The following is a 14,280-nucleotide window of genomic DNA, read 5'->3' as shown; positions in this document are numbered from 1 at the left end:
CCGGCGTCACTTTCAGAGAAGCAGGTTTTTTGGCTCGGTCATGGGAGAAAGGAGGAAGACCAGTCGACTGTCCAGGGGTCACCTGGTCCTGACAGTAGAACCAGGTTGACTGCCAACCACGGACCGACTCCGGGAAAGTAATAGACGGAAAACAGCTCTTCCCCCTTGTCTGGATCGCCAAGCCCCCGCACAACTGGATCACCTTCATCCTCTCGTCACTCGACTTGGCCTTCTTGACCGATTGAGAGCGGCAAGTAAAGATGTGCTTGAAAAGCCCCCAATGTGGACGGCAACCCAAGAAGGCCTCACACATGGAAATGAATGCAGCAAGGTAGACAATGGAGTTGGGGGTAAAGTGATGGAGCTGCGCTCCAAGAAGTTCAAGAAGCTCCGGAAGAAAGGATGGGGAGGCAGAGAAAACCCTCGGTCGATGTGGGTGGCTAGGAGCATGCACTCACCGTCGCGGGGCTGAGGTTCGATCTCTTCCCCCGGAAGACGCGCGGCCTCGTGGGGAATGACTCCCCCCTCGACCATGTCGTCGAGATCCTCTTGCCGGATCACTGTCGGCATCCAGTCGCCCTGGATCCAGCCTTTGGGCGGAGCGGACCTTGAGGAGGATCCGCCCCGAGCAGATTTCTTCCCCTTCCCCTGCGCCGCCGCCTTCTTCGCGCGCTCCAGGGCAGAGGTCTTGCCCTTCACCATCGTCGTCGGCAAAGTCTCGCACGGGCCTGCTGCGCTGGGGCGAGAACAGAGGTGGCGGAAGGACTTGCGAAGGAAGAAGAAGAAGAAAGGAGGAGAAGAGAGCGCACGGCTTGGAAACCCCGAGCCGGCGATTTATAAGGGGCCGCTCCCGAGTGGCTGACTGGTAGGCCCAGCCTATCCAGTCAAATCCCGCAGCAGACGCACGCGCGGTACGTGGCGAAAAAGGCGATGTGGGGATCGAGGAGCTTCCGCTTTATCGCTTCCGATTACTGCGGCCGCTCCCGTCCCGCGCGCTTCCCAAAATCCGAAATCCCACGACATCCGCGGGCTGCAGAACAACTTGGCAAAACAGAAGACCCCGCTCGAGCCGACGCTCGGTGTGTCACAAATAAAGAAATTCACTTGACGAAAGACCTGGAATGGATCAAGGCGACTGAAAAAGGTTGGCAACGTCATCCGTGACGATTGACCCAACGAAGCTCTCACGTAGCCCGAAAGGCCAGTCGGAAAGTTCTCCAACTCTTTCCCCACTCAAACCTCGATCCATTCGAGGGCTAATGACGAAGCTACGTACCTAGGGTAGGAACACGGACCTGTCCAAAGAGCCCTACCCAAGGACGTCCCTAGAAGAGGTCACCTTTCAATCGACTTGAAGGTATCCCACTCGACGGATTCAAGACACTCGACCAAGAAGCTATCACTCGACCAAGCAGCTATCACTCGACTGCCAGAAGACCTAAAGTCACTCTACAGGCAAACGGTCGGCTATTAAATAGTCTTTATGGTCATTGTAGCACTTTATTAGGGGCGTTATCAGTAACGCCCAAGCCTTAAATGTACCTTAAACCCTGCATTACTGAGGGCAGGAGAGGGCCGGCGAACTCTATATAAGCCACCCCCCTCCTCAGTATGAAGGGTTCGCACCCCTGTTATCTACACATACATAATCCAATCGACCGCCTCCGGGCACCGAGACGTAGGGCTGTTACTTCCTCCGAGAAGGGCCTGAACTCGTAAACCTTGTGTGCTTACAACTTCCCAATAGCTAAGATCTAGCCTCTCCATACACACCCTCCTACATTACTGTCAGACTTAGAACCACGACAGGTTACTTGATCATCTCTCCTCTGAGCTCCCCAACAACATACAAGACTTGCCTAAAATACCTGAAAATGGTTTCCATTGATCTCTTGAACGTGTTGTGGATAACATTAAACCTCTGATTACAAGTAGGTTTTGTTGGCTAGCTAACTACTAGTTCCTCCGTTTCAAAATAAATGTCTCAAATTTGTACTAACTTTAGTGCATAATTGTACTAAAGTTTAGACACTTATTTTGAGATGGAGGGAGCACAATTCAAAAAGTACAAAAACAGGGATCTGGACATAGCATGATGAGGAGAGGAGACACATCATACCTTGGATGGAAAAGTGGGACAAGAAAAAAATTACAACTATGTGCTTGCGCACAACCTCCACAACCTCCATATGGATATGGAGCGCGCCAATATATGGCGACTCTGCTTAGAATTGCTCTAAGCTATACATGGAGCTTGTGGGTGAGCACCACCATGTGAGGTGCAAGGCCAACTCCACCGAGGATCACCAAAACAGACAATATCAAATGTCTGTGTACACATCTGGACGTGTCTGCGACAGGAATAGGGGTAAAGGTCATCCAACCACAGGCACCAAATACCCGCCCCTATCCTTCAAAAATTAAAATAACTTTTTTCAAAAAAGAAAATTAAAAATAAAATAACTAAAATGAATGACCGCCTTCGATCACTTTGACAAATGTATCAGCCGTGCACACCAATTGCACATCGCCAACCGCGTGTCCGTCTCAGCAGGGTACCTGGTAATTGCTCATCAATCAGCCAACCCATCTTAATTAGAAGAGTTGTTGCAGAAGGCAAGTTTGCACGTACTTGACAGCAAATGTATTATCGGGATCATTCATTCAGGCGATTGATGCCCCCAACAATCTCTCACGAGGCGGTATCTGTACTGAACTGAAGACATTTGCAGAAATAAGCAGAGAGTCCAACACAAACTCTACCCTGTTTCTCTTACAACTCCAAATCCTAAGTTGTAATCTGACCCGAATGTATGTTCGACACAATTACAACAGAATAGAGATTCTTCTAATCAACTCACGGGTTGAAAGGTAGCTAGGCTGCAATTTTATATATATGTAACTGAACTTGAACATGAATTATTCTTTCCCTCGGATTCTTGAATTCAGAAAGTATCATCCAGCAGAACATTGGCATCTTGTCAGCAGCACGAGATGTAAGATCGGATGAACAACAACAGGCTTGGGATACGAAGCATTCTTGAGACAGAACCGTTTCTTCCACTAGTGCAGCGAGTACTTGGACATAAGTCTGTTGAGGTCACTATCACTGGTAACCAAAAACAAAAGTTCCAGTTTCAGTTTCTTTGTGGCAAGCGGAAATAATTTCAATAACATGCAGTTGGAGTATTACATGCTACAAATGGAAACATATCCAAAGATAGAAATAAGGAAGCGTTCCACTTCAGTAGTGCGGTTGCTGTGTCAATAAAATGCAGCTCAAAGGACAAGCAAAACGGATGCCTATTCTCTTTTTCTAATTCTCAGTCTTCCGGTACTTATCTAGTGAGTCTCTGAGCCACTGCAATTCCCTAATTTACACCAGGTGTTGCCATGTGTTGGCCACTAGATATGGATATGTTTTGTATGGTTTGTTCGTTGACCTTTCGTGCTGTACAGAGGGCTTCTTTTTGGACGTGTAGTTTCACTAATTGAAAGCAGAATATCATGATTGAAAAAAAGGAAATGAAACAAGAAGAATTAACAGGCTTTGACTGGAGTGTACATTGTTCGCGCATTCAAGCAAAACGGACTTCACATCAGCCTCGTATTAATTAAGGCAAGGCATAGATATGATACCAAGAAGCACCATATTCAGAGCAACTATTGTTCAAGTTAACTTGATATGCCCATAGTACTTCTACGCACCAACCCTTATTCATAGCAAAAAGAGGACAACATATTTTTCTCTTGAGATTGTTAATTACCTTAGTTTGGTGAAGGCCTTTTGTGTTTCTTCTTGCCACTGATGAAAAGCGAATCTCCTGTCATTGGTTCGCACTCAGGAGATATCAGTATGTTCCATCGGTACAGAGCAGTAAATTAAGAGGGTGAGAGTGGCAGGGTGAAGGTAACTATTTTTGCAAAAGGGATGTGAGCAATCTTGTTCCATTCAGGGCTTCCATGTTTCGTAATCTTCTTCTTCAGGTCCGGATGGCATCCTGTAAGACTGAGGGCCTTCAAGGAGGGCAGATATGGAAGTGACTGGAGTTGCTCAGCGTCAAATAGGTACAACTTCAAGAACTTTGCGTTGGAAATATCCGATGAACGGTTCTGTAGCAGCCATCTCTGGCACAGTCACAACAAATATCCGATGTGGCAGAGACTCTTTAGTGGCTCAAGAAGCATCATCACTTTGCATGCGCTCCAGAGATCCATGCATCAGCCATGCACACCAACTTCACATCGCCAACAGCATAACTGTCTCAGTGAGCTACCTTGTACAGTAGTACAGTACTCGCTCATCAATCAACCAACCCAGATTAATTCCAAGGGTTGTTGCAGCACGCAAGTTTGCACGTACTGACTGAAATGTGTTAGCGGGATCATTCATTCAGGTAATTGATTCCCCCAACAATCTCTCACGTACTAAACTGAAGACATTTGCAGAAATAAGCAACGAGAGTCCAGCACAAACTCTACCCTGTTCCTATTACAACTCCAAATCCTTAGTTGTAACCTGACCTGAACATATGTTACACACAATTACAACAAAATGGAGATTCTTCTAATCAACTCACGGGTTGAAAGGTAGCGAGGCTGTAATTTGTACATATATATAACTGAATTGAGCTGAACATGAATTCTTCTTTCGCTCAGATTCTTGAATTCAGAGAGTATCATCCGGCAGAATTTGGCATCTTGTCAGCAGTGTAAGATGAAATATCTGACAAACAAGGAGTTGGCTTGAAGTAAATTAAGAGTTTGGAAGACCTTTTATTAGAAGATACTGAAGCTTCTTGTGAGCATTCTGTTGAACAACAACAGGCTTAGGATAGGAAGCATTCTTGAGTCAGAACCGTTTCTTCCACTAGTGCAGCGACGACCCGGACATAAATCTGTTGCGGTCACTATCACTGATAACCAAAAAGAGAAGTTTCAGTTTTCAAGAACAAAGATATTTGTTTGCGGCAATGGGAAATAAATGATAGCATGCATTTGGAGTGTCAAATACTAAAATGGTAACATATCCCAAGATATGAATAAGGATAGTTTCACTTCAACAGTACAGTTGCCATGGCAACAAAATGCTGCTCAAAGGAGAAGCAAAAGAGACGACCTTATTCTCCTTTTATAACTCTCAATTCTTTGATAGGGGTCTTATCTAGTGTGTCTGTGAGCCATAAAACTACATAGCTTACACTAGGTTTTGCTATGTGTTGGCCGTTATATATGGATATGTTTTGTATGGTCAGTTTGTTGGTCATATCTCGTGCAATGCGGCCATGCGGGGCTGTTGTGCCATTATGTATGAGTGTCTGCCATAGCACTTTGCGCACCAACCCTTATTCAGAGGAAGAAGAGGATAACATTGGTTGTCTTTCTTAGGAGATTGTTAATTACCTCAGTTTATGGTAAGCCTCTCTGCTGAATTTCTTGCCCATAAGGAAATGCCAACCTCCTGTCATTGGTTCACAGTCAGATCAGGATCAGTAGGTTTCAGCAGTACAGAGGTCCAAGCAGTAAATTAAACAAATGAGGATCAGAGTGGAAGGGTAGAGATACCTATTTGCACGTCAGGGATGTGGGCAATCTTGTTCAATTCAGGGCTTCCATGTTTTGTGATCTTCTCCTCCAGGGCTGAATGGCATTTTATAATGTTCAGATTCTTCAAGGAGGAGGGGAGATATGGAAGTGATCGGAGTAGCAGAGCATCATCAAGGTATAATGCCTTGAGAGAGCAAAGGTCTTGCATGCTCGGTGGGAGCGATTCCAAGGATTCTGCTTTCAGTATACTCAGGTGTCGGAGGGATGAGCGGTTCTGTAGCAGCCATCGTTCAGGTAAGCTCTTCGTCTCTGAACAGTCATTAATGTGTAAAGTTTCAGTATGGCACAGACTCTTGAGCGGCTCATGAAGCAGCAAGGACGGCAGATCAAAGCTAAGAGAACTTATCCGCAGTGAGTTGCCGGTCTCCACCAGATGCTCTTCTGCATCACCAGAACCAGATAGCTTGGAGATAGCTAAGTCCTGAAGGGATGACAGTGATCCGAGCCCTCCCAGGGACGAGAGATTCTCGCATCGCGTTACACGTATGTTGTGCAGCGACCTGAAACTCTTGAACACATCCGCGGACGGGAGAGATAACAGGCTCGAGCAGTTCTGCAGCTGGAGCGTAGATAGGTTGGTGAGCAGCTGCAGTGACCCAAGTAGTGGAAGTTCCAGGTCACCACACCCGCCAATAGCTAGTTCTCTTACTGACGATGGCACAAGCTTATCTTTGGCATCTCTCATCGTCCTCAACTTTGGACATTGCATTACTGCAAGTTCCTTAAGTTGTTTCATTTCTTCAAATGGTATGGATGCGGACTCCAGATGTTTACAATCAACAAGTCTTAGGACACGGAGAGTTCCCATGTACAGTTTTTGCTCCAAAAGGCTCCCTTCCAACGAAGTTAAATGAGGACAGTTGGTGACCCTTACGTTAATCAACTTAGATGATTTTGACTCGATGCCTTGCCAATAATAGGAAACTTGGTCAGCCAAACATCTTGTATTTTCAACGATATTAGGCTTGGAGGCAGAAGTGGTAATTCCCTCAGTTTCTGGCATTTGCTTACTTCCAAAGTATTAAGGCTTTGAGGTAACAACAACTCCATGGAACTACTCTTGGACATATCAAATGATCGACCAATCTGCCGTAGCTTAGGAAGATTGTTCAACACTAAAAGCTCCAGCAATACTAACTGGCCGAGAGAGGGAATGTAGTCCCAATTTATGCAGCTTATCAACTTGAGTGATATCAAGTTTCTGACAGAGCAGTTCTCGATCCAAGATGGAATTTTGAGACCTGGATAACCCTCAATTTGCAATTCTCTGATATTAACATGTGGCTCAAGGTGGTCAAGAACTAAGTTATCTGTCATGATTTGATCAGGTGTCGACCACTCCATAAATAATGAGTTGAGATATTGTTTTTCCTTCAACTTGGCATTCTTAGCTTCTTCCCAATTCTTAACATTCTCAAGACCCTGCAGACCCAATCTACGAAGATCTCTTAAGCTCCCAATTGCACTTATTTGGTTGCATGTTCTTTCTTCTACCCGGTAATTATGTAATTCCTGAAGAGAAGTGAGCCTGCTTATGGGGAAATTACCAAATCCATGCACACCATAGGATACATACCGCAAACGTTCAAGGTTACCTAAATGTCTTGCTTCATCTATTTTGGTCCCAGAAGAACCATGGTGAAGGACCATCAAGTGATAAAGTCTTGCGACCCCACATATCTTGTCTTGTGGTATCGAACTCACGCAGATATAGCGAAGATGTTTTAAGTTACCAAAATTGACAGCGAAACAGGATGTGCTCCATAATTGTGCACGGAATAGTCGCAGTGATTTTGAGGTCTCAACTATCATTTGAAGTGCGCAAAGAGTATCATTTTCAAGTGGCGGGATAGAATCAATGATAATAGTGCGCAGATTCTTAAAATGGGAGATTTTCTTGACCTCATCAGCAGAGAAACTGTGAATATTGACAATGCATAGGTGTCGGACTGTATACTTCTCATCTTGAAGTTGAACAGGGTCAACTATTCTTGCACATTCACCGGTGGACACATTGCTTGCTAATTCATGCATCAGGTCATGCATTACATAAAATTCTCTTTGTGCCCATATAGGTTTCTTATCAAAGAACGACTTTCTAGTTAGCTGAGCCAAGAATTGTTCTGCAGTATCCTCCAAAGATTGAATGCCACTTGCAATCAATCCTGAACCAATCCACATTCGCACCAACACTTTCTTTTCAAATATATAGTCCTGCGGAAATAGGCAACAGTACCGAAAGCAAATCTGTAGCTCTGTTGGTAAGTGGTAATAGCTCAATCTGAGAACCTCCATAATATCTTTTTCGGTTCCTTTAAAATGTTCCAATCCTTGATGCAAGAATTTCCTCCAGTATTCAGGTGTTATATTGCTTTGCAGATGCTCAGCGACAACCTTCGTTACTAAGGGACATCCTCTCAGTTTCTTTGCAATTTGTTCTCCAATTAACTTCAAATATGAATCTCTTGGATTCAAACCGGAAAAGGCATGATGATTGAAGAGCTTGAGATTTTTATCATCTTCCAGTCCTTGTAATGTCAAGAACTTATCCCTTTCGACTCCCATCACCTTTGCAGCCATGTCTGCTACAGATTGCATTCGGATTGTCAACAGAATTGTGCTCCCAGTCGTGTTCAGTTCCTTAAGAGGAGCAAATAACTTCTCCCATTCATCTCTCTTCTTATCCCAAACGTCATCTAGAACTAACAAAAAATTAATGGATGTGAGTTTCTCTTTGAGGTCCCGTTGTAGTGGTTCCAAATGATCGCTGCTCGGTTTCACGCGCGTAGCGTCTTCCAGTATTTTACTTGTCACCGATGTCGCATCAAAGCTAGTAGATATGGTGGTCCAGATGACCTTAAAATGCTTTAGTACCTCATCTTGCTTGCATATGCTCTGAGCCAAGGTAGTCTTCCCCATGCCACCATGACCAATAACTGAAATAATTGGAATACTATTGGTCCTTCTGACCCTAGTTTCTCCCAATTCATCTGACGTGTTGGTTAGCCATCCAATAATCTGTTCTTTCTCCTTTTCTCGTCCAACAAAAATGGTTGCACTTAATATTGAACTAGTCTGGCGATCATTGTCCATGAGCTTCTGCACTTTCTGCTGGCTGCTGGTAGAAGAACCTCCACTGAGATGGTCTGTGAGCTTGAGGAAATCACTAACACCTACGGCAGCCTTGTCTAAATCATCCACAGATTTCATCAATCTCTTCAGTGTGTCACGGTGACTAATTTTCTTGATAGTCTTGTTGACAGCAGGGCCAAGAGACCTGACAAACTTGTGCTTCATCTTAACAAGAGGAGAACCCCATTCACTAACCTTTTGGTCCTTGGCCTTCTCCTCGAGCTCGTAGTATTCAAGCTCGTCGATGGCGTCCTCCGCCGCCTCGACCGCGTCCCTGAGCTGCCAGAGCCACGCGTCGAGGCCGCTGCTCTGCTCCCTGACAAGTTCCGGGTTGACGACATCGAACACCGCCTGGATATGTGGCATGGCCCGCAGGAGCCGATTCTTCAACTCATCCATGTTTTCGGACTTGCAATACTCATCGATGTAGCTGAAAGCCTTGTTGACCAAGAAGGATATGGCCGAAGTCGCCACAGATTTCCCTGCAAAAACAAGTGCAGCAGAGGCAGCCATGTTCTTTCTGTGTGTGTGTTCGTGTAAGAGGAGGGCCAGCAATTAGCAAAGGATAACTTCTGCTAGCGCTGGAGCTGCACTAGTGTGGATAGGGAGAAATCGCTGAAGCAACTGTTCAATGGCCATACAACCGGTCACAGTCATGGGTCAAGTCGTTGCTAACAAATATCAAGGAAACTTCAAAGAAATTTCCATGGTCACCATTGAGCCAGACTGGATGGACTATAATGCACCAGCAATACCACGAAAATGGGCCTTTCTTCCAAATTTAAGGCAGAAAATGACCCTTTCTTCCAAATTTAAGGAAGAAAATAACCCGGCGCCAGCAAAACTGGAGTTGAAGTTCTGAAGCTCAGCGCTGCACTATCTCGTGCTGCTGAACTGTTAACCCTGGCTCGGCCGATCTAGGTGCCTAACACAACTACATCATGGGTCATCTCTGATGGGGCATGGCAAATGCTGAATTTGTAGCCATATCCCATGCACAAAGAACGATATACTTACGGACAAGCAGTTGCACACGGAAGATTCACGTCATCGTCATATTCACAACCCAGTTGACACTCGTCAACAAAGACCATATCACTAATGCAACTGCCAATATAACATGGAACCACAACATTGAAACTTCAGAGATTTCCTCGCACCTCATTGTCTATCTATGCAACTCTTCTCGCTTTCTAGGTAACATTGTCACCAACTCACGCTCTTTGTTCCAAGTATACCGTTCGCATGTTTCTTGCACCATTGTAAACACGATTAGCTAGCCTTCTCTAAACTTGCTTCTCGTATTTCATTACTCTGTCCTGCCTGAAGTAGTAGCCCTGTTCAAGAATTCATCCGATTAACCAGTTAACTTGCCGATTAATCCCTACTCATAGGGTCACCGAGCAGCCGATAAACCGAAAAATCATCCGATTAATTGATTAAATGACCGATTAACTTGCCGATTAGCCGATTAATCCCCTACTCGCTAGCCAACCGAGCAGCTACCAGTTAACGATTTCCTCAACAATGAGTAGTAGTAAGGTCCACATTTGGCCTGGACCATTTGTGTGCTCGTGCACCCTCAGTACTCGAACAACATACCCCAAATATGAGGGGCGGCACACCATATCCTCCAAGACTAGAGTATCAAGCTATACCCTGCCCAAGAATGTAGATGAACTACACATGAGAAGGTAAAGATAAAAAGAACCAGAACAAAGAGCTAACCCTAAGAGGTTTATCTACTTTTGATACATGCTAGGTAAGTGATTCGGAATTTAACCAAAAAATGTTCAAGTATTTCAAAAATGTTTGTCAAAATAAAAAAATGTTCGTGAATTTCAAAAATTGTTCCCAAATTTCCAAAAAAATGCTCATCGATTCAGAAAATGTTCGCTGATTAAAAAGAAAATGATCACAGTTTTCAAAACAAATGCTCACAATTTCAACAAATGTTCACAAATTCAAAAAATGTCCGCAAATTTGTGAAATGGTCAATATTTCAGCGAATTTGAAAAATGTTCATGATTTCAAATGTTCACAGTTTCAAAAAAAGTAAAAAAGTAAAAGGAAAACATGAAAAAAAGAAAAGAAAAATGAAAATGAAAATGAAAAAGAAAGAAAAGAACGAAAATGAAAAAAAGCATGAAAAAACCGAAAGAAAAAACACACACAAAAAGAAAAAACCTGTTTGAGAAGGTTCTAGGAAGTTTCTAGAACCTTCCCAAAACGGGAAAGAGCTAATGGCCCGGCCCAACTATACGTAGCAGCAGGGGGGAGGTGGTACGCGTTTGGTCGCTAAGTAGCGACCTACGCGGCAGATAGGGTTGTTGGTGAGTATGCTTTACAATACCAGGCCTGGTCACCAACAAAACAACTCTATCCGCTGGCCTTACACCAGTATAAAAACAGCCACAATTTAGGCCCATGCCAGGCACCACTTTTCAGGACACTAACTAATCTAGCCCTGAATGCCTCGAACGTTTTCTTAAGCAAAATGGCTCCACGGGATCACCTAACAGTAAACATAAAAAAATCCTCCCAAGTTCAAGAAAGCAGTCTAAAATATATTTGCAGCACAGTATGTGTAAATACATACATACAATGGAAAAAATCAAAATAGGTTTTCCCGCATCTTTTGACTTGGGAATGTATCACTTCGCTATTTCTGTGGCAGCCAAATAGGTTTTGTGATCCTGAATACGCACCTCTGTGCCACCTCTTATTTCTGCCGGTTGCAGGGACTGCTGAGCAAATGCTTGTTCACTCAGGATGGGGCTGGACTGCTCCTGATTTTCCTGCATATCCAACATCAAAAAATACTTTATTCATACTATGGTTGTGAACCAAACAACACTGGAATTTCAGCAATGATAAGGCTGTTCCACACCTAAGAGCATAAATCCTCTTGAGAAAGAAGAAGGGGGAAAAATCAAGTGCAAATAATAAGTCTCGCTAGTTACCACGATACACACGGCAGCGAGTGTGGAGCTTAAGATAATTCATTAGTTGGTCAACACAACATAGTGGCACACATGTGGTTTAAGCCTAGCTACATAGTGATCACCTGGAACTTGCAGTACAAGAACAGAACAAGTGTGGCGATGTGCCGATGTGTCCATCCCTTGCCCCTTCAGCATCGGCACTGGTTGTGCTGCCACCAGCCTGAGTAGCCATTTCATCATCACCTGCAACAACACCTTCCAGCCACCACGACCTATGATTAGTGGCGGCGTTCCAAAAACCAAAGAGGTCATCGACATCCCCCTAGAGCGTGGCAAGATGCGCATGTATGGTCCCGTCAGCTACAGCTGCTTCACATCGAACAGCACCATGTCGGGCAACATAACAAGCGAGTTCAGCCCATCGACCACCCGGAACCGATTTGTGGCCATCGGCTGCAACACTGTAGGGCTCATAGGCGGGTCTATGCACGGTGACACCGACCAGTACATGACTGGCTGCTACTCCTACTGCGGGTGGCCTTAACAGCACGACCGATGGTGCCCCCTGCACTGGAATGGGATGCTGCGAGACCATCACCGGCCCAAACCTCATCAACTTCACAACGGTGTTGTAGAACCTGAATAGTGTGTGGAAATTCAACCCATGCTTCTACTCAATGCTTGCAGAGGTTGGATGGTACAGCTTCAAGCGGCAGGACTTGTCACGCACCTTGGGTTTGTCAATGAGAAGGCAAAAAGGGGTGTCCCCGTCGTCCATGACTGGGCCATCAGAAAGGGTTCCTGCCCGGAGGAGGGGGAGAAAGCACCCAAAGACTATGCATGTGTCAGTTCAAACAGCTATTGTGTGAATCCAAGCAATGGCCTCGGGTACCTATGCAACTTCTCCGAAGGATATGAAGGGAATCCTTATCTTCCCACAGGCTATCAAGGTTAGGTAGTTGCTCAAATATAATTAGTTGTCTAGTCGCGTAACAATAGCTAACTTCTTCATTGCAAGCATGATTCTATATATTTTTGCTACCTGCTCAAATTTTATTAAGTTTCCTTAGTCCTTACACTAAATAGTTCACGCCTTGCCACTTTTATCCCTAATGTGTTAATCTGTTTTAACGGTCCACAGACATCGATGAGTGCCAACTGCACAAACATGATCCAAAGTTTAAACGATTATATCTATGCAAGAATGGAGTGTGCCAAAACCTACCAGGAAGCTATAAATGCAAATGCATGACAGGAGCAAGACCAGACGGTACAAATTATGGATGTCAAACTGTGCTTCATAAAGCTGAACAAGTGGCAATAGGTACATGAGATTGGAAAAACGCATACTTTTGGTTTATCTAAGATTCTAAATATTTGACAAGTTGAAGAATCTTGGACAATCACTTTGCACATCTCGGTGTTTCTGCATTTGTAGTGATGGCTCTAACATGTTTGTTGGTTATGAAGTTACAAAGAAAGAAGCACATGAAGGAGAAAGATGAGTATTTCAAATAGAATGGAGGTCTGAAATTATATGATGAAATGAGATAAAGGTGATACTGTTCTTATACATACAGAGAAATAGATAAAGAAAGACACAGATAACTACAGTGATTATCGAGTTCTTGGATGTGGTGGCCATGGAACTGTCTATAGAGGAACTTCAGATAATGACAAAGAACTTGCCATAAAGAAGTCCAAAGTTATTGATGATGACTGCAGAGAAGAATTTGTAAATGAGACAATCATATTGTCACAAATTAACCATCGGAACATTGTTAAATTACTTGGTTGTTGCTTGGAGGTAGATGTGCCAATGTTGGTGTATGAGTTCATATCCAACAGTACCCTCTTTGAGTTCCTTCACGGCAATGAACGCAGATCAACAATCCCCTTGGATCTTCGACTCAAGATTGCTACGCAGTCAGCAGAGGCTCTTGCTTACATCCATTCATCAACTTCTCGCACGATTCTGCATGGAGATGTCAAGTCACTCAATATACTGTTGGGTGATGAATATAGTGCAAAAATTGCAGATTTTGGAGCATCAGCGCTAAAGTCTCTAGATAAAGATGATCTCATCATGTTTATCCAAGGAACTCTTCGGTACCTTGACCCTGAAACTTTTGTCAGTCACCACCTCACTGAGAAAAGTGATGTCTACAGTTTTGGGGCTGTTCTTGTGGAGCTAATGACAAGAAAGAAGGCTATACATAATGATGATTTCAATGGGAAAAAACCCTTATCTCATACTTTTGCATCAATGTTCCACCAGAACAAGCTCAGCAATTTGTTGGACTATGAAATAATAGGGGATGGAGTAATGGTAGTGCTCTGGAAACTAGCTGAGCTTGCCATGCATTGCCTGAGCCCAAGAGGAGACAAGAGGCCAACCATGAAGGAGGTTGCAGAGTGCCTACAGATGCTGAGGAGAATCCAGACGCAGCTAGTCACAAAATCGAATCCTACCAGAGTACATTACTCTTATGGAGGATCGACGACACCTGCCACTCCAGACAAGATCAAATACCAGAGCATGGATACAGCCAAACTAGTACTGGATGTAGACAATGCAAGATGGTGCTGGTGGTAG

The 14,280-nt window shown here is 44.3% G+C and overlaps 2 pseudogenes; one reads left to right on the top strand and one right to left on the bottom strand.

Annotated features, from left to right (window-relative positions):
- Positions 1–2,672: 2,672 nt before the first annotated feature.
- LOC119298958 lies at positions 2,673–9,325 on the bottom strand (annotated as a pseudogene).
- Positions 9,326–10,425: 1,100 nt separating this feature from the next.
- Positions 10,426–14,280, top strand: LOC119299114 (annotated as a pseudogene).

This window comes from Triticum dicoccoides, chromosome 5A (assembly GCF_002162155.2).
Source record: "Triticum dicoccoides isolate Atlit2015 ecotype Zavitan chromosome 5A, WEW_v2.0, whole genome shotgun sequence".
NCBI lineage: Eukaryota > Viridiplantae > Streptophyta > Magnoliopsida > Poales > Poaceae > Triticum > Triticum dicoccoides.
This window is presented reverse-complemented; position numbering and strand designations above follow the sequence as displayed.